The 26,331-nt window shown below is 37.1% G+C and overlaps 1 long non-coding RNA gene across 3 annotated transcripts; it reads right to left on the reverse strand.

Annotated features, from left to right (window-relative positions):
- Nucleotides 1-8,614: 8,614 nt before the first annotated feature.
- Nucleotides 8,615-26,298, reverse strand: LOC140506773 (uncharacterized). 3 transcript variants are annotated; one of them, XR_011968079.1, is made up of 4 exons: nucleotides 26,175-26,298; nucleotides 17,702-17,900; nucleotides 14,921-15,237; nucleotides 8,615-10,906 (listed from the first exon to the last, which is right to left on the reverse strand). It is a non-coding gene; the product is annotated as an uncharacterized lncRNA (long non-coding RNA). The 3 variants fall into 3 exon arrangements; XR_011968080.1 differs by lacking the exon at nucleotides 26,175-26,298 and adding an exon at nucleotides 21,832-21,929 and having other exon boundaries at nucleotides 17,752-17,900; XR_011968078.1 differs by lacking the exon at nucleotides 26,175-26,298 and adding an exon at nucleotides 21,832-21,929.
- Between the last annotated feature and the right edge of the window lie 33 nt (nucleotides 26,299-26,331).

Consider the following 26,331-nt stretch of genomic DNA (forward strand, 5'->3'; position numbering starts at 1 on the left):
ACACATCCCTCCCAGGTTTGCTGTTATGAAGATGAAATGAGATAATACTTGTAAAGTGCTTTGTGCAGTGTTTGGCACATAGTAGGCGCTTAATAAATGCTTGTTAAAATTCAAATAATGTTTTCAAATGTATAAAATACTTTGATTACAAAGAAACCAATTATATTGAAATAATTATATATGTGCATGTATATATACTTATGTATATAAAATATACACATTTATATGTATATATTAAACAAATTCACAGACTCCAGGTTAAGAAACCCTATTTAGAGCAAGATTCAGATGTCTTTTTCCATTTCCCCCCTGATGTTTCTAGTCAGTAATTACCTTTCTCCTCGGACTTCGTGTAGCACTTTACTCATTCTTCTCTAAGGTACTATGGAATATGTATTAAAGTTCTTTTGGCTCCTCATCTGCACCTTGAGAGCAGGGGTGATATCTTGTTAACTTTTGTCCCATTCAGTGGAAAACAAAAATACATGTATTGTCTTGTTCACCTCCTGCATGAAGCCTTCCCTAATCCCTCCAGCATGGTAACTGCTCCTCTCTGAAGTTCCTCCATCATTAGGTTACCGTATCATCTTTTATCTCATGGGAGACAGTGTGGCAATATGGAAAAAAGCAGAGGAGCTAGAATCAGAGAAAAGAATTCAAATACCAGCTCCTCAATTTACTACCTGCGTGTCTTTAGTCGAGTCATTTCATCTCTTCAAACCTCCATTTCCTAATCTGTAAAGTAAAGGGCTGTACTTGATGATCTCTCAGATCCATTCTAAATCTCCAATCTTGTGGTGAGGATATGAATTAGTGATGGCTCTGCAAATAGAGAGAAGAGGCCATGAACATGAAGGATGTTGTAGAGGCTGAAATAGCAAGGTTTGGCAACTGACTGGATATGTGGGGTGGGATATAATGAGGAATCTATATGAATGAATCAATTAGCCAAGTCCTGGAGACACAAATAGAAAGGAAAACAGAACAAAGCAAGACAATCTCTGCTGTCAAGGAACTCGTATTCTAATTAAGAAAGAAAACACATATAAAAGGGTTATATCTGCAGGGCAGATATAAAGGTCCAGTATTCTTCAGACAACAATGGCAAATGGTAAGGCCCAATGGCCAACCATCTGTCCAGAAGGATGGTAGTTGATGAGTCCTTGCTCATTTAAGTGTGTGTGTGTGTGTGTGTGTGTGTGTGTGTGTGTGTGTGTGTGTGTGTGTGTGTGTGTGTGTATTCTATGCCTCTACTCCATAACTGGTAGAAATAGGGTAGTGGGACTTTGGATCCAAGTGAAGCAAAGGCTCTTGGTAAATTCTCACTGAAATGGGAATGAGTTGGTAGGGTCAGCATTTTTCTGGGAGGGGTCATTCAATACTTGGTAGAAACTGGGCAACAGGGGTTAGGGTGAATGAGAGGAAGGTTTCTGTTTCATTCAATAGATTGTTCTTAATCCTGCTGTGCTCTGAGACCACCTAATGACATCAAATGATTGCATCCTAAAGACAATAGGGAATCTTATTAAGATAGATGAGTTAGGAGAGGCAATGAAGAAAAGAGTTTAGTTTTAGACATAATGAATTTGAGATGTCTAACATACCCAGTTTGAAATGTCCAAAAAGCAGTTGCTACTATTAGACTATACTTAGACTATAGCTCAGAAAAGAAACTGAGGATGGATATATTGATCTTCAATTGCATCTTCAATAAAGATGCAATCGGAGGTGATAATTGGGAGCTAATAAAATTACCATGACAGAGAATGTAGAAAAACAATAGAAAATGACCCAAGACAGAGTTTTAGGAGACACATATAATTAGAGAGAGTGACACTACAATGAATTCAGTAAATGAGACTGAGAAGGAACAGTCAGACCTTTAGGAGAACCAGGGGAAAACAGTGTCATGAAAGCCCAAAGACGAGACAGTACTAAGAGAAGAAGGGGGTTCTTCAGAGAAATCCAGAAGGATGGAGGCTGAGAAAAGACCATTAGTTTTGTCCACTGAGATCACTTGTAACTTTTGAAAGTAGTTTTAGCTGCGTAATAAGTTCAGAAGCCAGACTGCAAAGGGCCAAGTAGTTAAAGAATGGAAAGACAGCTGAGGAAGGGAATAAAGATAGCTTTTTTCCTAGGAATTTGGCTGAGAAAGAGAAAAGAAATATAGCTTGATGGAGATGGTAGGGTTTAATGAAAGGTTTTTTTTTTTTAAATAGAAGAATAAGAAGACGGGCATATTTAAAGGAAATACAGATTAGTAAATATTTATATATACAGACAAAGTTATACATACATATAGAGATATAAATATTGTAGACATAGATACTGATAGTATCAATCAACAAGCATTTATTCAGCACTTACCATGAGCTAGGTCAGTTTTGTGCTGGCCATTGGACATACAAACAAAGAAATAAAACAGCCTCTGCCTTCAGGGAGCTTATATTCTGGGGTCGGGGTGGGGGTAGGAGGCATCTCCAGTCATCCTGGCTTATGTCTTGCCGCTGGACTCCAATGACTGGAGAAGAGAATGAAACTGATGACTTTGAAAAGCTCTGCCTCACTTAAATCCAACCCACTTGCAAGTCAAGACATCACCCTCCTGAGGTCATGCATTGGACCTCTTCAGAAATGAAGGACAAATAACAACAATTCTATTAAGGCAGACTATACAATAGGAGTATGCAAGTACACATACCAAATAAATGCAAGGAAAAAGGGGGAGCAGTGGGAACTAGGGAAGGAGGATCAGGAAAGATTTTATATAGAGCAAGTTTTGATGAAAAGAATTTGTTAAAAGGCTATGAGTTGTGAATGAATTCCAAGTATATGAGACCATCATTGTAAAGGGATAAAGATGCAGATGGATAAAATAAGGGTAAAAGATGCAAAGAGGTAAAATAGTATATTGAGGAAAAGAAAGAAGGTCAGGTATGTTGAAATATAGAGTAGAAAGAGGAAAGTAATGTATAATAAGGATAGAAAGGTACATTGGGACCAGACAGTAAACATTTGAAGCATAAGAGTTTATATTTGATCCTAGAGGCAAGAGACAGCCATTAGAGACTGTGGTTGTGGGTTTGTCCTTCTTTCTCAAAGTGGACATCAAAGTGTATCATCAGGATGATAATGACATGATTTGCAATCGAACTGGATTTAAGTGAGGGAAGGCTGTGCAAGGTCATCAGTCTCACTTTCTCCTCCAGAACCATCTGGGTCCAGTGACCAGACATTCATGAGGATGACTGCAGATGACCCAGGATGCAATGGGAGACCTTGATCTTTTTAAGCTGAGGTCTTCTGAGTTCTCACTTTGAGTGAGGCAATGTCCATTCAGCAATTAGGTCTGTTTAAGAGATGAATCAAGGGATGACCCCTTTAATAAAAAAATATCACACTGGGAAGGGAAGACCCTCAGGGTTTCTGGCCAAAAGAGAAACAATTACTATTTACAGGCACTAAGGGCCATGAGGTCCCCCAAAATAACCATTAAGTGGTGCCTGTGCAGAGACCAATAGTCTAATCAATGACACTCAGAACGAATTGGGTTTAAAGCATGGTCTTCCAGAAAAAAAGACCTAGCCAGAAAACCCCAAGATAACCAGGTAGATTTCATTGGAACTTATTGATTAGGGAAATAACATGGCCATAACCATGTTTTTTGGAAAATCATTTTGGTAGCTTTGAAGAGGATGAATTATAGATCAGGTAGATGAGGCAAGATGACTAAGGACATAGATTAAGTGACATCCAAGATCACACAGATATTAAGTAATAGAGACCAATTCCTTCATTGTACAGATGACAAAGCAAGATCCAGTTAGGCCAAATCACAAAGTAAGTGGCCAAGCCAGGATTTGAATCCAGGCCCCACTGCCTTCAAATCCAACATTCTTTCCAATGCATAAGTTTGTATAGTTTCCATTTCATTTTCTGTTAAATTAGAAAATTTCCTAAAAAACCAATAGAATTTCCTTAAGCCATTTGTCTTTGGCTACAGGATCTGAAATGAAATCCTCAAACGAGTGAAATGATGTCCTTAAGAAGAGTAATTTATATATTGTTCACAGCAATTGCTTGCAATCCTTCCTCACTTTGGTCTCTTAGGATCCCTGGTTTTCTTAAACCTCACTTAAACTGTATCCCCTGTCTTATTCTTAATTCAAGTCAACAAGCATTTATTAAGCCTCTATTCTGTAACAGGCACTGAGCTAAGTGCAACATGTAACAAGAAAGTCGAAAATAGTCCCTGCCCTCAAGGAGCTTAGAATCTACTGAAGGAGACAGATTGCAAACAACTAGGTACTAACAAGATATATTTCCATCTATTCTAGTCATTAAGCCTTCCTCCAAATTTGCCTTGTGTGGTAGAAACAATATTCCCAGGCCCTGCCCCATCTAGGCTATGCTAGTGGTGTCTTCAAAGATATTGAAATCACCCTTTAGAATTAATTGACAAAAGAAATCTCAGGATATTCATGCAGCTTCCTAGGGCCCTAAGAACCAAAGACAAGGTAGAAATAGTCAGTCACCTGGCCCACCTTTCAGGCTTCTGACTAGTGGACCAACATCATCATCACCACTATCACTTAAATAGCAGTTTAAGGTTGGCAAAGCACTTGGCACATGTTATCTCATTTGATCCTCACAACAAATTTGGAAGATAGATATTATTATCTTGAGTTTTACAGAGGAGTTAACTGAAGCTGAGAGAGGGTCAGTTGTCTAGGGTCACACAGCTAATAAACGTCTGGAACTCAGGTCTTCCTGACTCTATTTCCTGTGCCAGCATGGGCAATATGGCTACAACAAAGCTGTGCTCATCTGAATCAATGCTCCTTCCTCTGTTGGAAGATTATTTCCTTGCTATGGCTAAGTTAACCTCATTTTGTTAATTGTCTGATGTTCTGTGTCTCATTTCATTCCAGTCTTGAAACTGAAGTACCAGCCTGGACCATGTATCTACCTTGTATCTCTTTCGTATGTATTTATATGTATGTATGTTTTTCCCCTGATAGAATGTAAGCTCTTTCAGGGCAAGCACTGATTTGTCTTTGTACTCTCAAACCTGGCATTGTGCTTAGCACACAGTAGGCATTAAATAAATACTTGTTGATTGACTGAGTAAATGATTTAAATGAGCATTTTCATTAGATTATGAACGATTTCTCCAATAACACCTACTCTAATGCCTCCTTGTGACCTGGAGGCATCCCTAAGTTTCCAAAATTTCTATAGGAGAAGTACAAGTTCTTACAGGTCCTACAGCAAGCAGGAAAGGCTCAGGAATGGACACTAGGTCTGTCCTCTGAGGATCAGCCAAGTTATATTTGTCAGGGCTCATCACTAGTACCCTTCAGTAAACAGGTACTTTATACAGTGTACATAACAGAGAATTCCTAACATCTTCACTTCTTCCATAGACTTTAATTTCCACCATCAAGTTTGCTCTCTCCAATGATAGAGGATGCAAGCCCTTCATGTTTTAGTAGGTGTGACTTGCTGTGGCCCAAATGACTCATCACCTGGTAATCAGCACTCTAGTCCTGAACCTTTCTCAACTTAATCAGGCTGGTTATCAGGTAACAATTATAGTACCTAATATATGCTACACCCTACAACACAAAATCAAGCTGCCAGGTAAAAGCAACACCAGGGGTTGAACAGATTGACATTCTTTCCAGCATAAGAAACTGTTCCATAGGTTTCATAGCTAATGTGCCCAATTCTCTCTTTTCTTCTGATAATGGATTACTGAGGGATTAAAGTGAACAAACCAATCAAATCCCATTACACTTTTCAATCACTGCTAGGCACTGGGCTAGCTTAAGCCTCATATTCTGAAAGGGATCTTTGATCATCTTAGTAATAAGTGGGTTCTGAAAACCAGACTGATGATCATTAGCAAATCTTTCTCAAAGATATTGGCATTAAGTTCTTCTGTGTCACTAATGGAACTGCCAAATACTAAAGGCAGAAATTTCATTAAACATTAAAGAAATATCATTTTACATTTCACTTTATTAATATTCAATAAAAATTTTCCTCTAAAAAGAAAATAAATTTCATATGTAACATTATATGCACTCAGCAATCTCTAAAAAATAATTGGTGAAGTTTCTTGGCTGCTGACCTTAAAAAGTAAAATAATTTCCTAGGATAGGTCATAAAAATAAATCTAGGAATAAGTTCATTAAAAAAAAGTAGGTTTCATTTTTTTAAAGACCTGTTAGTTCAGATGCTATGATTTGTTCATGTATGCTATGAACACTATGATTTTCCATAAGCCAAGCTGTAGATAGGTAGCTAAAGACACTCAGAATACCCTCTAACTATTCCAACCAGTTTCACCTTTATATTGTCATTCATGACAGTTCTTAGTGCAGTATCAGGCACAGAGCAGGTGCTTAATAAATGAGTTTTGAGATTTTTTTGGTTTTTTTTTTTTTTTTACTGAAAGTGCTTTGTAAAACAGATAAGACAAACATCATTAACCCTATGTAACAGATAAGGAAACTGAGGCAGCATGAAATTAAGAAACATATTTATACGTAGTAAATTAGTGGTAGAGGCAGCACTTCCTGATTCCCAGTTCCTTTCCCTTAGTATATTGCCTAAAATTAAAGCTGAGAAATAATGGTCTTTGTACTGTTAAGACACCCACATCATAAAGACTAATGAAAATGGGTAGGCCTAAGGCATCAGAGGTATGGATGCTTGAAAGACTAACATGTTGAAAAATAAATTTAAAAAAGGACGTGTACATTTCATTGGCTCACGGATTGAGAACTGGGAGAGAATTCAGAGGTGATCTGAATCTAATTCCTCATTTATGGTAGGAGGTATACCAGTCTTCCTCCTTCTCAACAGCCTAAATAAGGGTGAGGGAAATAGATCTGTGAAACATCAGGAAAGACAGAAAAATATACATAGGAAAATAGATCACCAAACCCCTACATTTCTTATTCCTTTACCCTTAAAGAGACTTCTGGATAAATTCTAATTTGGTTCAGGTGCCCAAGAATGGGTGTGTGTGAGTGTGTAAGTGTGTGTGTGTGTGTGTGTGTGTGTGTGTGTGTGTCTGTGCACTGTGTGCATGTACGAAAGAATGACAGAGATGCTACAATTGAGTAGTTTGTTAGTCATGATGGTCACAAAAAGCAATTTCCCTCAGACTAACATAGGAAAATGACCATGCCTAAAGTAATAGCCCATCTATACTTGAAGGGACCAGGGAGGAGTCTAGGACTATTTTTGTAATCCAAGACTAATATTACAGAAAAGACTAGATCAAAGTGGCCTAAACTGGCAGTTTGTGGAAAATCTCATCAGAGGGTAAGAGAAGGATCACTTCCATTCTTCCCTGCATCTTCCCTTGCGGAAATCATAGACCTGGATTGGATTCCAAAAGCAGACAAGTATGATTCCTTCCCTTAACTGTTCAATGAACTTAAATTTTATATGTTGAGAAACAATTTGGAACTTCTCCCCAGCTCCACCTGTCTCAAGACCTTCCTCTACTCCCCATTACCCCAACCCCTTTGGTGAGGGTGGTTGGAAAGACTGTCAGAAGGTGATTAGGCTAAACACTCAACAAAATAAAACTTTATAAGCTTCTTGTTCATTTGCTTTGTGCAATAAAATGCATGGGGCCACACTGTGGATTGCCTGTATATTACAGAGAAGGTCATTCAAATTGAAGCAAGTTTTGCAGGTGGTAGATGGGAGTTATCCAGTCAATAACTCCAGAATTTCCATATTTCAGAAGAATATTCCGTGTTCTTTTCATATTCCTAGGTCAATATTGAATTTGGACCGGTGACAGCTATACTTTGAACTGAGTAAGACGGGAGGAGGCTAACCTGGTAGGCTCGTGTCCCGTGTTAGGGAGTGGGAATACTTTAATAAGCCATTAGGGAAACCTATGCAAGAACTCAGCATTCTTGTGAACTCATACTCTCACTGATAGAACCTTGGGGGGTGATTTTAGTGGAGCATCAACTGGTGAAATGAATATATGTTACTTAATTACTTAATTGACAACCTGTTTTTCTGGAGGATTGAAAAAAGCAAGATATGACTCCTACAGCAGTACTTCAAGGGTCATGTCAAGGGACATTCACTGAATATACCTGCACGTTGAATATCAAAATCATTATCAACAGGGAAACTGAGCCCATGGGAAATTATATATCTTGTTCAAAATTACACAGTTAATAAACGGAAAAATCAAGAACTCCAAATCTTTTATTCTTTCCATTGCATAATCCATCTTGCAAGGCATTCTAAGATCCAGCTAGCTGTCAAAAAGTATTGATGTGATCCCCCAAAAGAAATATACCAAAAGAAAATTCAATTTAAAGTGAGTTTAAGTACTTAGAGAAAATTGATCACTATGCTGAGCTATAGATGCCTTCTCTAAACCAAAGAAGAGAAGACACTCCGATTTTGATGGAATTCATCTTATAGCTATTTCTGGCAACATCTGGCAGTGTTACATTTCCTTTTTAAAAATTTTTTAAAATATATTTGTTATTTATTTATTTTTAACATTCTTTTAAAAAAAATTTTAGTTCTAAATTCTCTCCCTCCCTCCCACCCACCCACCCACCCAATGAAAAGGCAAACAATATATCAATTATACATGTGAAATAATGCAAACATATTTCCATATTAGTCACATTGCAAAAACAGAAGAAAAATAATTATATTTCACAGGGTTCATCAGTTTCTCTCTGGAGATAGTATTTTTTCATCATCAGTTTCTTGGAATTGTCTTGGATCCTTTTATTGATCAGAATAGCCAAGTATTTCACAGTTGATCATCATTACAACATTGCTGTTAGTACACACAATGATTTCCCAGTTCTTCTCGCTTCACTTTGACTCAGTTCATAGAGGTCTTGCCATGTTTGTTTGCTGGTTTTTTTTTCTGAAACTACCTCTCCCCCATCATTCCTTATACCACAATAATATTTCATCACAATCATATGCCACAATTTGTTCAGCCATTCTCTAATTGATAAATATCCCCTCAATTTCTAATTCTTTGCCACCACAAAAAGTTACTATAAATATTTTTGTACATATAGGTCCTTTTCCTTTGATCTCTTTGGGGTAAGATCTAGGAGTGGTATGGCTAGATCAAAGGTTATACCCAGTTTTATAGCCTTTTGGTATATTTCCAGATTGTTTTCTAGAATGAGTGGACCAGTTCACTATTCCACCAACAGTTCATTAATGTACCTATCTTCCCTCATCCCCTGCTTTAATTTTCCTTTCTCTAATCAATAGTTAGAACATTTTATATCACCATAGACAGCTTTGATTTCTTCTTCTGAAAACTGTTATAACCATTGACCATCAATTAAGAATGGCTGTTATTTTTATGAATTTAGTACAGTTCTCTTTACAGGAGAAACTTGCTGTATTTTTTTTTTTATATTCTTTCATTGTCTATGGTTCTATTCTGTTTGTTGCCATTCAGTTGCATCCAAGTCTTTGTGACCCCATTTAGGGGTTTTCTTGACAACAATAGTGAAGCACTTTGGCATTTCCTTCCCCAGCTCATTTTATAGGTAAGGAAATTGAGGTAAACAGGGTTAAGTGATTTGCCCAGAATCACACAGCTAATAAATGCCTCAGGCCAGATTTGAACTCAGGAACACGAGTCTTCCTCTCTATCCACTCTATCCACTGTACCACCTACCTGTCACCTCATTGTCTCTGGTACCTTTTAGCAAAAAGTAGTTTTCCTGATTATCCCTTTTAATTGGATCATTTATTTTTTGTTTTGTCTGAGACTGTGATTGCCACCCTTGCCCTCTTCACTTCAGCTAAAACATAACAGACTGCACTCCAGCCCTTCATTTTATCACTGTGTGTCTTTCTGTTTCAAGTGTGTCTCTTGTACAAAACATATTGTTGGAGTCTGATTTCCAATGCTTTCCACTATCTGCTTCATTCTATGGGCTACTCTCATTACCTTTCATGGTTAAGTTCAATAACTTTGCATTTCCCTCCATCCCATTTTCCTCTGTTTATCCTTCTCTATCCTGTACCTCTACAAAAGTCAGTCTTGCTTCCAACTGCTGCCTCCTGCAATCATCCCCTTTGTATCCCTTATCCCATTCCCCTCCCATCTCCCTATTGGGATAGATTTCTATATTCCATTGAGTGTGTGTGTATGTATATTATATATATGTATACACATATATGTATGCATGTATGTGTGTGAGAGTGAGTGTGCATATATATAAATAAATGTGTATATTTTTATATATGCATATATATGTATATATGTGGATAGATAGAATCTCTCTTTCAGTCAATTCCAATGAAAGTGTGTTTAAGCATTGCCTACCATCACACACAACCATCACACACACACACCCATTTTCCCCTCCAATGTAAAAATTTTTCCTAAACATGTTGTTTATGAGAATATTTTCTCCATTTTACCTCTCACTTCTCCCTTCACTTATGCATCTCTTTTTCTCACCCCTTCATTTTTTTTGAGATCATTCAGACATAATTCATATCCATATTCTCTGCCTATGCAAACTCCCTTTAATTGCCATAAAATGATAAAAGTCTGAAAAGCTACATGTACCTTCTTCCCACGTAAGAGTGTAAATAGTTTAACTCCAATCAGTCCTTTATGATTAGCCTTTCTGGTTTACCTTTTTACACCTGAGTCTTTTTATCTTGATTCTTCTGTTTGAATGTCAGAATTTTCTATTCAGCTGTTTTTTTTTTTCATCAGGAATGCTTGGAAGTACTCTATTTCATTAATTATCCATTTTTCCCCCAAAGGATTATACTCGGTTTTGCTAGGTAGGTGATTCTTGGTTGTAATCCTAGCTTCTTTGTCTTCTGAAATATCATATTCCAAGTCCTCTGCCTATAGAAAGGAGAAAACAACTGAGATATTTCATATGAATAAACATTAGAGGTAGTAAAAATGGAATGAGAAATATAGAAAACAGCATGATGTAGCAGAGAGAAGACTGGACTTTCTGCTAGATTTTCTGCATTCAAGGCCTTGCTCGCTAATTAACTTTAATAGCTGCAGAACCTGAAGCAAATCGCATCACCACTCTGGGCCTCAGTTTCCCCATCTGCAAAATGCAGATAATAATATTACTCCTGCCTGCCTTCAAGGATTATTGTGAAGAAAGCAATTTATAAACTTTGGAAAGGTATTTCCCAGGGTCCAAGGACAGAATTCCTACCAGGAGCAGAGTCAGGAATTGCAAGCATTATAAGAGTAGGTGTCAGAATCTAGGGCCTGGGTGTACAACAGATGATGGAGAATGCTCATTTAAGAGCATCGGGAGATTTTGGGATACAGTAGTTTGCCTGCATATGAAAGTTAATTGTTGGTAATTTTCTTTTCTTTCACTGTTACTTCCTCTTGTAGCCAGACAGTTGCAAGTAGAAGAAATGGAGATCAATCTGCTTTATTTAATTTTAATTTAATTAATTAAATTAATTTATTTTATTTTATTTTATTTAATTCATTACTCTTACAAAAACATGTTGCTATTACTCAGTGTTGATGGATGCTCTCCATCTTCCGCCTCATTGAAGTATATATGCCTCATATTAGGGTCTCTGGGTCAAAGGGTACAGACATTTTAGTCATTTTCTTAGCATCATTCCAAATTGCTGTCAATTATGGTCAGACCACTCCATCCAACCAACAGCTTGTCAGTGGACCATTTTGTGATTTTTTCCCATGTTTCTGAGGGGAGGCTCCAGTTACTCAAAGAGTAACATCCCTAAAAAGTGGTCTGGCTTTTTACACTATGTCTGTAAAGGATATATGTGTATACTGTGGTCCTTTAGTCTAATGTCCTTGCCTCTCTGGAGAGGCATAGTTTTTTTTTCAAGGCAATAGTACAGTGGATAGAGAGCTAGCCTTAGAATCAGGAAGACTTGTATTTATATCTGACCTTAAGGCATCAACTAGCAGTCTCTTAACCTGCCTCAGTTTCCACAACTGTTAAATTGGGATAATAATAGCACCTAATTCCCAGGGTTGTTTCCAGTGAAATTACATATTTGTAAGATGCTAAGCACAATGTCTGTGGCATAGTAGACACTTAATGCTTATCCCTTTCTCTTCTCCTTTTTAAAGTTACAAATATAACTAGACCAAACCCATGTATTGTGAGGATGGGGAAATGAGGTGGGGGGAGCATAAAAGTAAGATAGAGGACATTCCTCAATACCTCTCTTTCTTAAGTCTTAAGCTTATTTAAAGGTCCAGTTTATATATCCACCTCCTTCTTGCTGTCTTTCTGGATTATTTCAACTTACATTGACTTCTTTCATTCCCTTCCTGAAAAAGCACTTACATTATGTATGACTCAACAGAACAAGAGATAAACAGTGTCTTGTACTATTTTCTATTTGCTTCATTTGTGCATATAAGATATATAAGGCTATAGAGTTGCAAGAGATGTCAGAGAACATCTGATCCAAGGCTTTAATTTTATAGATGGAAAGACTTACAAAAATGGCAGAGAAAAATGAGCAGAGCCAAGAGAAAATTATATACAATAACAGCAATATTGTTTTAAGAATGACTTTACATGACTAAGTCATTTTGACTATTATAAATACAAAAATTAAAAGTAAAGGACATATGAAGAAAGATGCTATCTGCATCCAGAGAATGATAACTAGAAGTCTGTACAGAATAATTCTACATATGTACATACACATATTTTATATGTGTACACCTACACACATTTGTTATGTAATTTGTGTATCTATTTGTGCCTAATGGCAGCCATTGCTAGGGCAGGGCAGGGAGAGGGAAGAAAAAAAAGTAAAAAAATAAAGAAATATACATGATAAGTTTATTATATGTTTTAAAGGAATAGTTTAAGTTGTGCATAGCAGATTTGCAGTTTCATGCACAACCATCTTTCTTATTATACTATGTTATAGAAATCTTCATTTTCTTTCATAAAGTAAAAATTAAATATTTTTTTAAAAAAATTTGTAGATGAGTAAACAAAAGACAAAGAACAAAAGTTACTCAGTAAGCAGCAAAGTGGGAGTTTTTTGTCATTCTATCTTGTTTCTCAAAGGCAGGATCACACATCTTACTTCTTTTGGATCACTCATTGAAACGAGTACAATACTAAGTACATGGTTGATAATTTTTAAATACCTGTGGTAGGAGCAATATCTGCTGTGCAGTTAAGATAGTTTTCTTTTAAATCATATTGAAATAGTCCTTGAGATTTAATTGGCTTAGGGGACTAATGCTCAGGCCATTGATGTAGCTTCCTGATTGCATAGGCCAGCACAAGAAGAATCAGCAGTTAGGACCCTCAGGCTTCTGACCAGCATACCATCATAGTCAGCTCAGAGCAAGGGAGGCAATGGCTAACTGAATCAAGGTTATATCTTTGCTTAATATTTTTTCCCTGCTATAGGTAAGTAATTTTTCTTTTGTTAACTGTTAGATGGTATGGAAGTGTCTCATTTCATTCTGATCTCAAATATGAACTACCAGAAAAGCCTGGACTACAATCCATTCTGATTTGAATTGTTTTTTTTTTTTTAATTTCACACTAAATGAAGGGAAGAAGTGTCTTTTCTGAAATTAGCAATTAGGAGTTCCAGAATATAAAATTATATAGCTTATTTTAAATTTGAACTAATAGAAATATAGGTGACCAAGTTCCATTATCCCAGTGAATAAGTTGTTAAAGAATAGGAATAAATAGTTTTGAATAGAAGAATAACAAGTTATTAACAAAAGTATAATTGCTGCAGATCATTAAATTTTAATCCTTACAACTCTAAAGTTCTGCCTCACACTCAACAAATTAGCAAAGATGACAAAAGCTGGGAGTAATCAATGCTGTCGATGTTGTTTGTGTCAAGGGTTGTGAAAAGGAAGGCACACTTATGAGCTTTTGGTAAAGCTGTGAAGTGACCCAACCATCCTAGACAGCAATTTGAAATGATGGTAAGAAAAATATTAAAATGTTACCCTTTAACTCAGAGACCCTATTATGAGGCATATATACTCCAACAAGATCAAATATAGAGGGGATCCATATACACTAAATTATTTATAGCAACATATTTTGTAGGACCAAAGGATTGGAAACAAAACAGATTCCTATTGACTAGGAAATGATGAAACAAATTGTGATGCATGAATACATTGTAATATTATTGCATCCTGAGAAATAATAATGAATATGAAAAATACAGAGAAGTTTGAGAAGCGATCTTAATTGATGCAAAGTAAAGCAAATAGATCAGGAAAAAGAAACCATACTCAGTAACTACACTATGGTAAGTGGAAAGGAAAACAAAATAGCAAAACTTAACACTAATTAGAATGACCAAGCTTGATCTCTAAGAAGAGTCAAGAAAATGTATTTCCACTTTTCTTTTCAAAATTCGGAGACCTTAGGTTCACAGAATTACATGTGCCATCAGAGTAGGTTGAATGTTTTGGTTAGCTTTACTAAACTGTTTTATTTTCTCTTTCTTTCTCATTCTCTATTAAAGGACTCTCTGGATAGCATGTGGAAGGGAAAATATGAAAATCATGATGATATAAAAAACAAAAGAAATCAATAAAAATGTATATAAGAAATAATAAATGTAATCAAATTATATATATTTGTATATACACATATGAATCATACAATGATCATTACTTTGCATCCTACAGTGAGCTAAAGAGGTAAAAGTCTACTCTGTTCTGTTCTGTTCACATCTGGAATATTGTATTTAGTTCTAGACACACCATAATTTAAGGGGCTTGCCAAATTGTAGCACTACCTCAGGAGACCAGCCAGGGATGAGAGGACTTTAGACCATGCCACACAAGGATTGATTCACCGGGGATATTTAGAGTAGAGAAGAGAAGACTTACAGGAGATATGCTGGCTGTTTTCATCACTTTGCTGTCGTCATTGAAACTTTTTCTGTTTTACCAGAAAACCATGCATAGGAGCAATGCATAAAAATTGCACAGAAGCAGTTGTAGATTCAATATTAAGAGGAACGAAAGTCCTAACAGGGCTCTCCAAAAATGAAATGGTTTCTTTTGGAGATAGTGGGTTCTCCTTCATTGGAGGTCTTCAAAGAGAGGTTGGATGCTCACTCAATAGGGAAGTTGTAGAGTGGTTGATTATTCAGATGCAGGTTGAAGAAGATGGCTTCTAAAGGCCCAACTCTGAAATTCCATTTCTTTGTAAAAAAAAAAAAGTATGAGTCAAATACTTTTCTCTCTGCTTACTTTTTATCAGAGTGACATGAATCTATAGTAAGAAAGAGAGCTGGACTAAAAGTAATCAGTGTTTCTTAAACTGTGGTTAGTGTCCTCTTATGGGGTCACGAAAAATTTGGCAACAACAAAAGATTGCTGAATGCTCAGTGACCAAATTTAAATAAAAATCAAACATAATGGATTCGAGGTGTTTCTGACAGTGCTTGCCTGTGCTACATTTGCAACTTCACTGCAGCCTTGGGTTCTGAATACAAAGCATGTGCACTTTGCACTGCGCATGTTCTCCGGCCAGGCAACACCAATAAACGCCTAGGCGCCAAAAGGGGTCACAAGTAGAAAAAGTTTCAGAAACCCTGGACTAAAGGAATATCGGATTCAAGAAAGAAACAATAAGGGGTTTCAGAATTAAACTTCCTAAGGAAAACAAAAGAAAGAACGACTAACTATTGAAATGAAATATGTGTCTCTTAAGCTGAAATCTTGGGCAAATGGAATTACTTTTCTGGAAAAAAAAAGACAGATAAGCAGCTGTAGGAATTGGCACTGTAATTTGATTCTGATTTTGGGAAAGTTTTTGCAGTGTCTCTTGACAATTTTAAAAATATCCAGTCATTAGCATGGACTTCTATTTAGAGTACGCAAAAGAAAAACTAGCTGAAAACAGTGGAAAAAGTGATAAAAATCTTGGGAAATTTATCCTGGAGAATTCTATCTGTTCAGTCAGTCAATAAAACATTTAAGTGCCTTCTATGTGCCAAATACTGTGCTAAACACTAGGGATATAAAAAGAAGTAAAAGACAACCCCTGATGTCAGAGAGTTCACAATCTAATTGGGGTGACAACAAAGTAACAAATATGTAAAAACAAGCTATATACAGGATAAATTATGTGTGTTTGTCCTTCGTTGCTGAAGAAGACCATGCCATCAGAGAAATAATGACATGACTTGCACTTGACTTTGTATTGAGTGAGGGAGGGCTGTGCAAGGTCACCAGTCTCACTTCTCCTCCAGAGCCATCTGAATCCAGTGACCAGATATTCGTCAGGATGACTGGAGATGACCCAGGATGAGGCATTTGGGGTTAGGTGACTTGGCCAAGGTCACACAGCTAGTGAGTGTCAAGTGTCTGAGGTGAGATTTGAACTCAGGTCCTCCTGACTCCTGCACTGGTGCTCTATCCACTGCACCACTTAGCTGCCTTGGGACAGATATAAAGTTTAGGTAAATCACTATACCTATCCTCATGAAACAAAGTATATATTATGGAGATAATGCAAACACAATTGGAATATTATATGACAAAGTGCATTAGATAGTTGCAATACAAAGCACTATATGAGATCTGAGAGGGAAGGCAATTACTGAAGGGAGGAGGAATTGAGTGATCAATCAACCAATAAATATCTATTACTTATTTATTATTTATTAAGCACCTACTATGTATTGGGGAGTCTGTTGAGTACTGAGATCAGAGGTTTCCTGCATCAGGTGACATTATGATATACTAAAAAACAAGTAAGCCTGCAGGAAAGCAGCCACAGCATGGAGTCAGGGAGACCTGAGTTCCAGAAGCACCTGTGACTTATAGTATCTGTGTGACCCTCGTTGAAACCCTTAATCTCTCAATCCTCTAGGTAACTTTAAGACTATAAGCTTCAGACGTGTACTGATAGAAATAGTCCTTTATCAGGAACTCCTATGCCAGTGAAATCATAGGACCAGTCCCTATCTCTATCTGCTCTAACTAAAAATTACACATACATATATAGGTACATACATATACATATATACATATACTACACATATACACACACACACATACACAGAGGCTTCTGGTAACAGGAGCAAGAGATAATCATGATCAACTTCTTTCCAAATTCCCCATCTTGCTGTGGGGGAACATTAATCAAGTCAACATTAACATCTCTGGAAAAGACAAGCCAATCAATTTGCGTTATGATTCCACTCACTATACTTTTGGATTTCCCAAACCAAAGCACTCCTCCCTGGGCAAGACTCCCCAAATGTCTGGTCTTCTTCCAATAGAATGGAAGTTCCTTTAAGGCAGGGACTACATTGATTTTTCTTGTATCCCCAAACTTTAAAACAGTGCCTGGCACAAAGTCAGCATACCTTTTCATTGATTCATAGAAAGTCCATATGTACCATTTTGGTCCATATAGTACCAAAAGAATATAAAGAAGACCCCTGTTATCTTGGGTGGACTTTCTGTGTTAAACATGGAGGAGAGTCACAAAGGACAGCAAGTAGGCATATATTAGTGGCAATCTACATTGTTTGAGAGAATAACCACATCGATGATATCATAGATCTCCTGGAATACTGTAGCATGGCAGCTAGGTGGCACAGTGGGTAGAACATGTTGGACTTGCAATAAAGAAGGCTTGAGTTCAAATATTACCTTAAATACTAAATGTGTAACATTGGGCAAGTCATTTGTCCTCTCTGTACCTCAGTTTCCATCATCTGTAAAATGCAGGGGTTAAGGTCAAGTGAAAGTCACACAGTGAGCATCACTGGGAATCTGAACCCACATCTTCCAAATCCAGGGCTTGCAGGCCTTAAACTCTCCCATGGTGTTTTCCTCTGTTGAACTTCAGCTGTAAATGATAAATGAACAAGTGAAGCATGGAAGCCTTGAAAGAATCCTGTAGCTCCCAGTTCAGGAGTGAGTATGGCAATCAATATCTTGAGAACAGAAAGATTAACTTGGTTCAAAATGAGGAATTTTCTATTCTGCCCGAGGTCAGTGAGTGACTTCTCCTTAGCTGTGGCTCAGAGAGCTCCTTATAGTGGCCTGAATCATTATAGACACTATTCTAAGCCTTTTTTTTTTTTAATCAGAAGCAATTTCCAGAGTTGGCTATGCAGTCCAAGAGTACACGTGCATCATACAGGTCAAGGGTTAAGCAGAATAAGTTTCTCGCTGATAAACTGTCTCATTTTCTTGCCTTCTTTGGAATGGAAGGACTTAAACTTTCTCTTTTTACGTAAAGCCAGGGAGATCAGTCACAGGCTGAGGTTTGTGTTTTATCACCCAGCTATCAACTATTAAGAATTCACAATGCTAGGCACTGAGAATCTAGATATGAATGTGTTCGGCCTAGAGGCCGATGGGTTACCCGAGTCTGCTTACCTTTCACAGGTCTTCAGAGGCCAACCAGATAAACATATTGAGAGAAGAGACTTTCCAGAGTCGAACAAGGGTTAGGCTTTATTCAGGGTCTTAGTTACGTATCCATATGCAGGGCAAATTCTTCCCCAGGAGAGAGGAATCCTCCTCCTCCCAAGGGGCAAGGATCATACAGCAAGAGGATGGGAGCAGAAGAGGGAAGGGACCCCCGGAGGGGACTCCACTGCAAGAAGAGTGCCTTCAGGCTTTCCTGTCCCTACTTAAGCTCTCCCAGCCACATAGTTTGCACGTGAATACTGTGCGTGCTCTCAGCCCCTAGCTAATTAACAACAGGTGTGCTCAGACCACAGACCAATCTCAAGGGTGGGATGCTCTCCCCAGCAAGTTTCCCACTGAGAAGAGGTGGAAATACACAAGATAGCCTGTGTTTCACGCTTCAATCCCCAGTTGTTCCCTGGGGGGCCTCGTGAGAACTCTGAGGTTTAAAAGTCCTCACTTTTACCTGCCCAAGACTGTTCACATGAAAACTGAGCTTACACCCCCAACATGAATGAAATAGGTCCTGTCCTAATGAAGCTTTTATATAAATATTTACTGAGAGAAATCATTTTTAATCACCAACAGAGATTCCAAGCTGTCCCCTTCTTTTAAAATCCTGATTTTCAATGTCTTTAAAGAAATTATTAATAACAAAATTGAATTAACTCTCTTCAATCTTGGTCAGACTCCATGCAACCTTAAAAGAAATTTAATCTAAGGTGGGGTAGTCCATTCCATTATGTTTTACTCAAACTTGGGTGGAGACAGATCCTTTTGTGTAGATAACCCAAGACCTGGGGTGGTCTAAGTATAGAAATAGCTTCTCTGTCTAAGGGTGACATGATTTTGCTCTGGGATCTTCATTAAACATCTCCCTTTTTAAAAATAATAATGGCAGGAATTTATGGTTTACAAAGCATTTTGCATATGTTATCCTATTTGGTCCTCAAAACAGCCCTAAGAAGTAACTGTTAATATTATGTACATTTTACAGATGAGGAAACTGAAATTGAGAGAATTCTAGAAACTTGTCCAGTTCCACAAAGGTTCATAAAGGTCTAATTCCAGATATGAACTCAGGCCTTCAAGATTCCATATCAATTGATCTATCCACTGTGAGATGTAACTGCCTATGATTGATTGATAGGACAAGTCTACATTCCTGTGCTCATAAAATTTGTTCTGTTTTATAAGGTACGTGATATGATCTTTAATTTTCCTTTGCTAAATATTTTTAAATTTTTTTATTTTTGACATTCTTTTATTTTTTAATTCTCTCCCTCTCTCTTGCTCCTTGCTCTACTCCATTGAGAAGGCAAGCAACATAATATAAATTATATATAAGAAATAATAAAAATATATATATATATAATATATATTTCCATATCAGCCATTTTTCATAGTCAAGAAAAATAAAGTGAGAAAATTACACTTCAATTTGGACTCAGACATGTAGACAGATAGATGATAGATACAGGATAGTATTTTTTTTTCATTATGACTCCTTTGTAAATGTCTTAGATCTTTGTATTGATCAGAGTAGCCAAGTCTTTCACACTTGATCATCATTACAATATCATTGTTACTTTTAAAAATGATCTTCCATTCTCACTTCACTTTGTTCATACAAATCTTGCCATGTTTTTCTGAAACCACCCCCTCATCATCTCCTACAACACAATAGTACTCCATCAAAACCATATCATGACTTGTTCATCCATTCCTAATTGGTGAATATTCCCTTGATTTCCAATTTTTTGCCACCACAAAAAGAACTATAAATATTTTTGTACATATATGTCATTTTCCTTTATTGTTGATTTCTTTGGGGGTATAGACCCACTAGCGGCATTACTGGGACAAAGGGTATGCACAGTTTTATAGCCCTTTGGATCTAGTTCCAAATTGTTCTCCAGTAAACATCTACTCTTAGAAAGGCATATAAGCTATGAGCCCATCTGCCATGATTGTCTTTGGTCTAAAACAGACATTTGACAAAATGACCATTCTTTTATTAATAACAAAATGGTTTTATTAATAAAACGATTAAATTACCCATAAACTATGTCTCTTGAACCTTTTTAGTCCTCTCAATACACATATATATGTATATGTGTGTGCATATATACAAATATGTATGTATAAATGTGTATATACGTGTGTGTGTGCCAAGTGAATCTATGAGGAGTTAAGGTCAAAAAAAAAGTTCATCTGTTCAGCTGCAGTTGACATTTTTCCTTCATTCTCAAAGAGGACCATGACATTGGGGAGGTGATGCCATGACATGCAAGTGAATTGGATTTAAATGAGGGAGGGTTGTTCAAAGTCAGCAGTCTCACTTTGTCCTCTGGAGCCATCTGGGTCCAGTGGTCAGATATGGCTCAAGATAACTAGAGAAGGACAAGGAGGCAATGAGGGTAGGGGGGGAATTTGTCCCTGTCAAGCTAAGGTCTTTAAGAGGTCTCAGTTTGACTGAGGCAGCACCTGTTCAGTGATTAAGACTTAATAAAAAATGAGGCAAAGAATGGTCTCTTTTAAAAAATATATGTGTGTGTGTGTGTGTGTGTGTGTGTGTGTGTGTGTGTGTGTGTGTGTGCACGTATCTTGGAGGGGAAGATCCTCAGGGTTTCTGATGGAAACAGAAACAATTATTATTTACAGTCATCCTGAGTTAATCAGGGCTGGAATAGTGGCCAAGTAGGATCTGGAAACAGAGTGATTTGGGGTTAAGGCTAGTCTTTAGGAGAAAAAACCAAAACAAGAATAAAAAAGTTTCAGAGATTAAAATTTACATTCCCTTTGGGCAGAGCACCCACAGGTTGGGGTGTGAAATGCTGTGTGGAAAGAGAAGAAAGAAAGAAAGAATGAAAGGAAGGAAGGAAAGGAGACAGACAGACAGAGAGGGAGAGGGAGAGAGAGAGAGAGAAAGAAAGAAAGACAAAAAAGAAAGGAAGGAAGGAAAGACAGAGAGAAAAGAAAGACTGAGAGAAAGAAAGACAGAGAGAAAGACAGAAAGACAGAGAGAAAGACAGAAAGACAGAGAGAAAGAGAGAGAGAAAGAAAGAGAGAAAGAAAGAAAGAAGGAAAGAAGGAAGGAAGGAAGGAAGGAAGGAAGGAAGGAAGGAAGGAAGGAAGGAAGAAAGAAAGAAAGAAAGAAAGAAAGAAAGAAAGAAAGAAAGAAAGAAAGAAAGAAAGAAAGAAAGAAAGAAAGAAAGAAAGAAAGTGTTGCCCAGCTGGAAGTTTGGTCCTTAGTGGCCAACTCCTTCTCTACTCACAGAGGCTGTTCTTTGCTCTCTTCAACTACTGCAAGACAGAAAGCTTTAGGGATCTTATTTTCTTCAAAAAATATGTTTCCTTACCTGTGTCTCTCAGTTTTAGAAAGTGGGCATTGCTCGTCTTTTCCAGTCTCTCTCATCATTATATTACTACTAGGTGAGAACTACTCTGTATTCACTTCCTTTGGTTCTCTCACCAAAACTCGAAAAAACAAAACCTGCCCCCCAGAGGGACGTCTCTGAGTCTGTGTGGAGTAGAACAATGGGCAACAAGGTCGTGTGACCAGTGACACAGGGAGCCAGCCCTTACCAAACAACAAAGATGGTTTTCAATTGCTAGTTTTCTGCTCTGTCTTTTTTTCCTGGGAAAAAAACAGAAACTAGATTTGTTTGTTATTGTTGTTGAGGTTGTTTTAACCTCACTTTGGGAAGTTTTATGAAATAAGAGATCAATAAGATTCTCTTTCATATAGCTCCGGAGTCCTCAGAAAATTTAGACAGTTTTGTTTCTCTCTCTCTCTCTCTCTCTCTCTCTCTCTCTCTCTCTCTCTCTCTCTCTCTCTCTCTCTCTCTCTCTCTCTCTCTATCTCAGTAACATCACTTATTACAACTCTGCCCCCCTCTAACTTCCCATTCACAAATAATGAAACTTCAAAACTATAAGCAGTTATGATGTATAAAGTAATTACTTTATCTAGGGTGACAGTATTAATTAGCAGTATTAAAAAAGAAAAAAACTTTACCAAAAGGGAAAAAGAAATTGTACAATAGATTGATTTTTCATTGTTTTCTATCAAAAGGAAACAGAAAGGAGGGTAGAGGAAGTGATGAGGGGATCCCTAACTCATACTATAGAATACATTGTATAATATAATGTATTAAGCGTATGTTTATGTAAATGTTCTAGGTGGGTGAGGATTTGTTCCCCAAAAGCTGCCTTTGTTCCTCTGGGTTTAATGGCTACATTTCTTGCTCAAAGATCAAGACTCAAACCCAATTCACTCTGGAACTCGTAAACTGGACAACAATTCCCCACCCACCTAGCACAGAGTGGATTTTAATACTAAATAGTAATTGTTTCTCTTTTACCCAGGAACCCTGAGGGTCTTATCCTCCCAGTTTGATTTTTTTTTTTTTATTAAAGGGGCCATCTCTTGAGCAAGTACTTAAAGAAGCCTATTCATTAAATGGGTTTATCTCACTCAAAGTGGGAATGCTATAAGACCTTAGCCTGAAAGGGCCAGGGTCTCCCATTGCATCCTGGGTCATCCCCAGTCATCCTGATGAATATCAGGCCACTGGACCCAGATGGCTCTGGAGGAGAAAGTGAGGTTGGTGACCTTGCACAGTCCTCCCTCACTCATATCAAAGTCAACTGCAAGTCATGTCATCTTAATGTCAGTGTCCTCTTGCAGAACAAAGGACAAACACAATAATAACAATATAAATGTAAAATATATTTGCAAAAATTTATAAAATTCTATTGCATCCAAATGAATATATACTTATATATATGCTTATTTAGATTGAATATGCATATAAATATATTCATTTAGATCCAATAGTATTTGTAAATATTTTGAATTTGATTGTATCTAAACTTTGTTTATGTATACAGACAAATACATCATACACATAAACATACATACATATGTATGTGCATTGTCAGCTACAGATATTGGGCTTCTGGTAACAATGGATGATCCTGTCTCATTTAATTTTATTTTAAATGTTGGTCTTACAATCAAAAACAACTTATATGTATGTATTACAGATGATAATGTATAATCTGCTTTAACAGAAATAAATACTGGTAGAAGAAAACAAATTAAAGCACAGATAAACTTTGGATTTAACATGTTCCCTCCAGGTGAGAGAAAGCAGAGGAGGGCTCTGTATGAGGTCTCTATCAGACCAAGGGAAGGGAAGAGAGAAAAAAGGGAATCTAGTTCCCTAACAGGTTGGTCTTGGAATGCAGAACAGACACAGATAAAATTTAATATCCTGGTACATCCCCAGGCAGAGGGCCAAGGAAACTCAAAACCAAGCACCAGACAGGTGGGAGTGTGATACTCTGGCCACTTTCCACTCTGTATCATATATTTTCTCTCAGTACTGTTCCCATTGTTCTCATCTCTCATGCAAATCCTAATCATTATGTCACTTACACTGTTCCCTGACTGGTCATCAATTATGATTGCCTGCCCACAGTCCTACATTCTAAACTACTGTCTCACTTCAAGGCTATTATATCAATCAAATAATTTCCTTGGTTGGTGGACCAACATCCCAAAGGAAAATAAGAGGGAATGAGAGGTATCCTTGATAAGGAGAAAGGATCACATTATTCTTGAAAACTGTGGGAAAAGATAAGAAGGTAGAAGAAGATTTCGAGGTATTGGGGGAGGGGGGGGCAGGGGGAATAAGGGAGTTCAGTGAATAGCTCCAATTTTACCAAAACAGAAAACATAGTATCATCCACCATGAGAGACAGAGATGAGGATAAAATCAGAGTTTTGAAGAGAGAGGAAGTTTAGAACAGTCTTTGTGGGGAGTGTGGTGAGAAAGAAATAAAAGGATTTCTATTCAGCAACGAGGGGCAAGTAGGTGGCACGGTGTACAGATTGTGCAACCGGGAATTAGGAAGAATCATCTTCTTGAGTTCAATTGTAGCTTCAGACACTTACTAACTGCATGACCCTAGGCAAGTCACTTAACCTTGTTTGCCTCGGTTTCCTCTTGGCAAATCACTCTAGGATCTTTACCCATAAAACCCCAACTGGGGTCAAGGAAAATCAGACATGACTGAAATGCCTGAACAAAGACAGCAAAACTCAACAATGAGAGGAGCCTAGTTGTTGGTTTGCTGTTTTGTTTTCTTTTGGGTTTTTTTGTTAGGATTTATGTTTTCATCTGCGTATGAAATCTTCCACCATAGAAAATTCTTCAGAAATGCAGATGAAGATCTATCTCTTCTGGACATTTACAGAGTCTTACAGAGTTGTCTGGGGACAGTAAGAGGTTGTGTCTTCCCCATGAGCATGCTGCTAGTAAGTATCCAAGGCAGGACTAGAATCTAGTCTATTGACCCCAACATAGACAACCTTAGATGGCATAAATCCAATATGGTTTTGTAAATCCCTCCTAGAGATTTGTGAAACATGTTTCCCTACATATGGACATCTCCAGGATCCTGACAATACACCTTTGAGTCATGTATTTATATAGACCTCTTATCCCTCTTTTATAAATGAAGAAATGGAGGTTTTTAAAAGTTAAATTAAGTCACTTTTCTCTGATTATATTGTGTCTGAGAAGAGATTTGAATTTAGGTATCCTGATTCAAAGTTCTGTGCTCTGTACTCTACTAGAGATTCTTAACCAGGGCACAATAAATTAGTATCAGAAGATAGGAGGTGGGGTCTGTGAACTTGGATGGGAAATATATATATATGTATATATGTGCGTGTGTGTATGTATATATATATGTATATATGTGCGTGTGTGTATGTATATATATATGTATATATGTGCGTGTGTGTATGTATATATATGTATATATATACATATTCATATGTATATTCTGAAAGTAAAAACCTCTAACTAGAATTTAGCATTTCCTTTGATTCCTTTAAAATATTATTCTGAGGAGCCCATGGGCTTTTCTAAGCTGCTAAAAGAGAAAGATGAAACATTTTTTTAAAAATTTAAAACCTTTGCACTATTTACCAAAGCTAAAGTCTGTACTGTGGGCAAAGTACAGTTTGTGTTTGCTGGGGCAAACACAAGATACAAAAATAATAGGACACAGTGGTCCCTTCCCTGTTGTGTTACATTTTATACATGCTATATGATACATGTACAAATTAATGACCATTTCCACTTTCTTACTGACCATACAAGTATGAGAAAACAATAACTAATTTTGAAGTGGGACTCTACAACTTGTTAATAGGCTGTGTGATTGATCATTCATTGTAGCTAGATTCCAAACAAATTAAATTGCTAGTAATTATTAGATTTATGGGAAGGACCCTTGCTAAGGATAATTTAAACTTCATAATATATAAAGAAGATAAAACTAAGAGGACTGCAGAGGCCTTGTCTCAAGCAGCAGACAGTAGAGTATTTAAACTAGTGTGTACAAAATATTGAAGACTAAGAAATGGCTGGCGACATGGTCATCACTTACTAGTTCCAAAACTGAGTTCATGGGCAATGTAGCTTATCTACGAATGAGCAGCATACCAATAACATTTAAGAGAATATCTTGATGCCATCCTGGAATAGGACCAGAAAATATCTTGGGGACTATTTCAGGGCTTCATCCAAGCTCTGGAATAATTTTTTCTACATTGAGGTGGATAACTAGGGTAGACATTGAGGAAATATATTTAGAGATACAAGGTTTTAGTTCTTGGGCTTACCTTAATCAAATGGTAACCTTTTGGCAATGTTGGTTTGGGTTGTTTTGGCCTTAGAATGGATGTATATGAAATTTATAGATATTAAAAAATGTTATCAATGAAAAACAAAAATATGGGAGCAACTGTAAATGATTATATTTTCATAGCCATACATGGC

This window comes from Notamacropus eugenii, chromosome 5 (assembly GCF_028372415.1).
Source record: "Notamacropus eugenii isolate mMacEug1 chromosome 5, mMacEug1.pri_v2, whole genome shotgun sequence".
Classification (NCBI taxonomy): Eukaryota; Metazoa; Chordata; class Mammalia; order Diprotodontia; family Macropodidae; genus Notamacropus; species Notamacropus eugenii.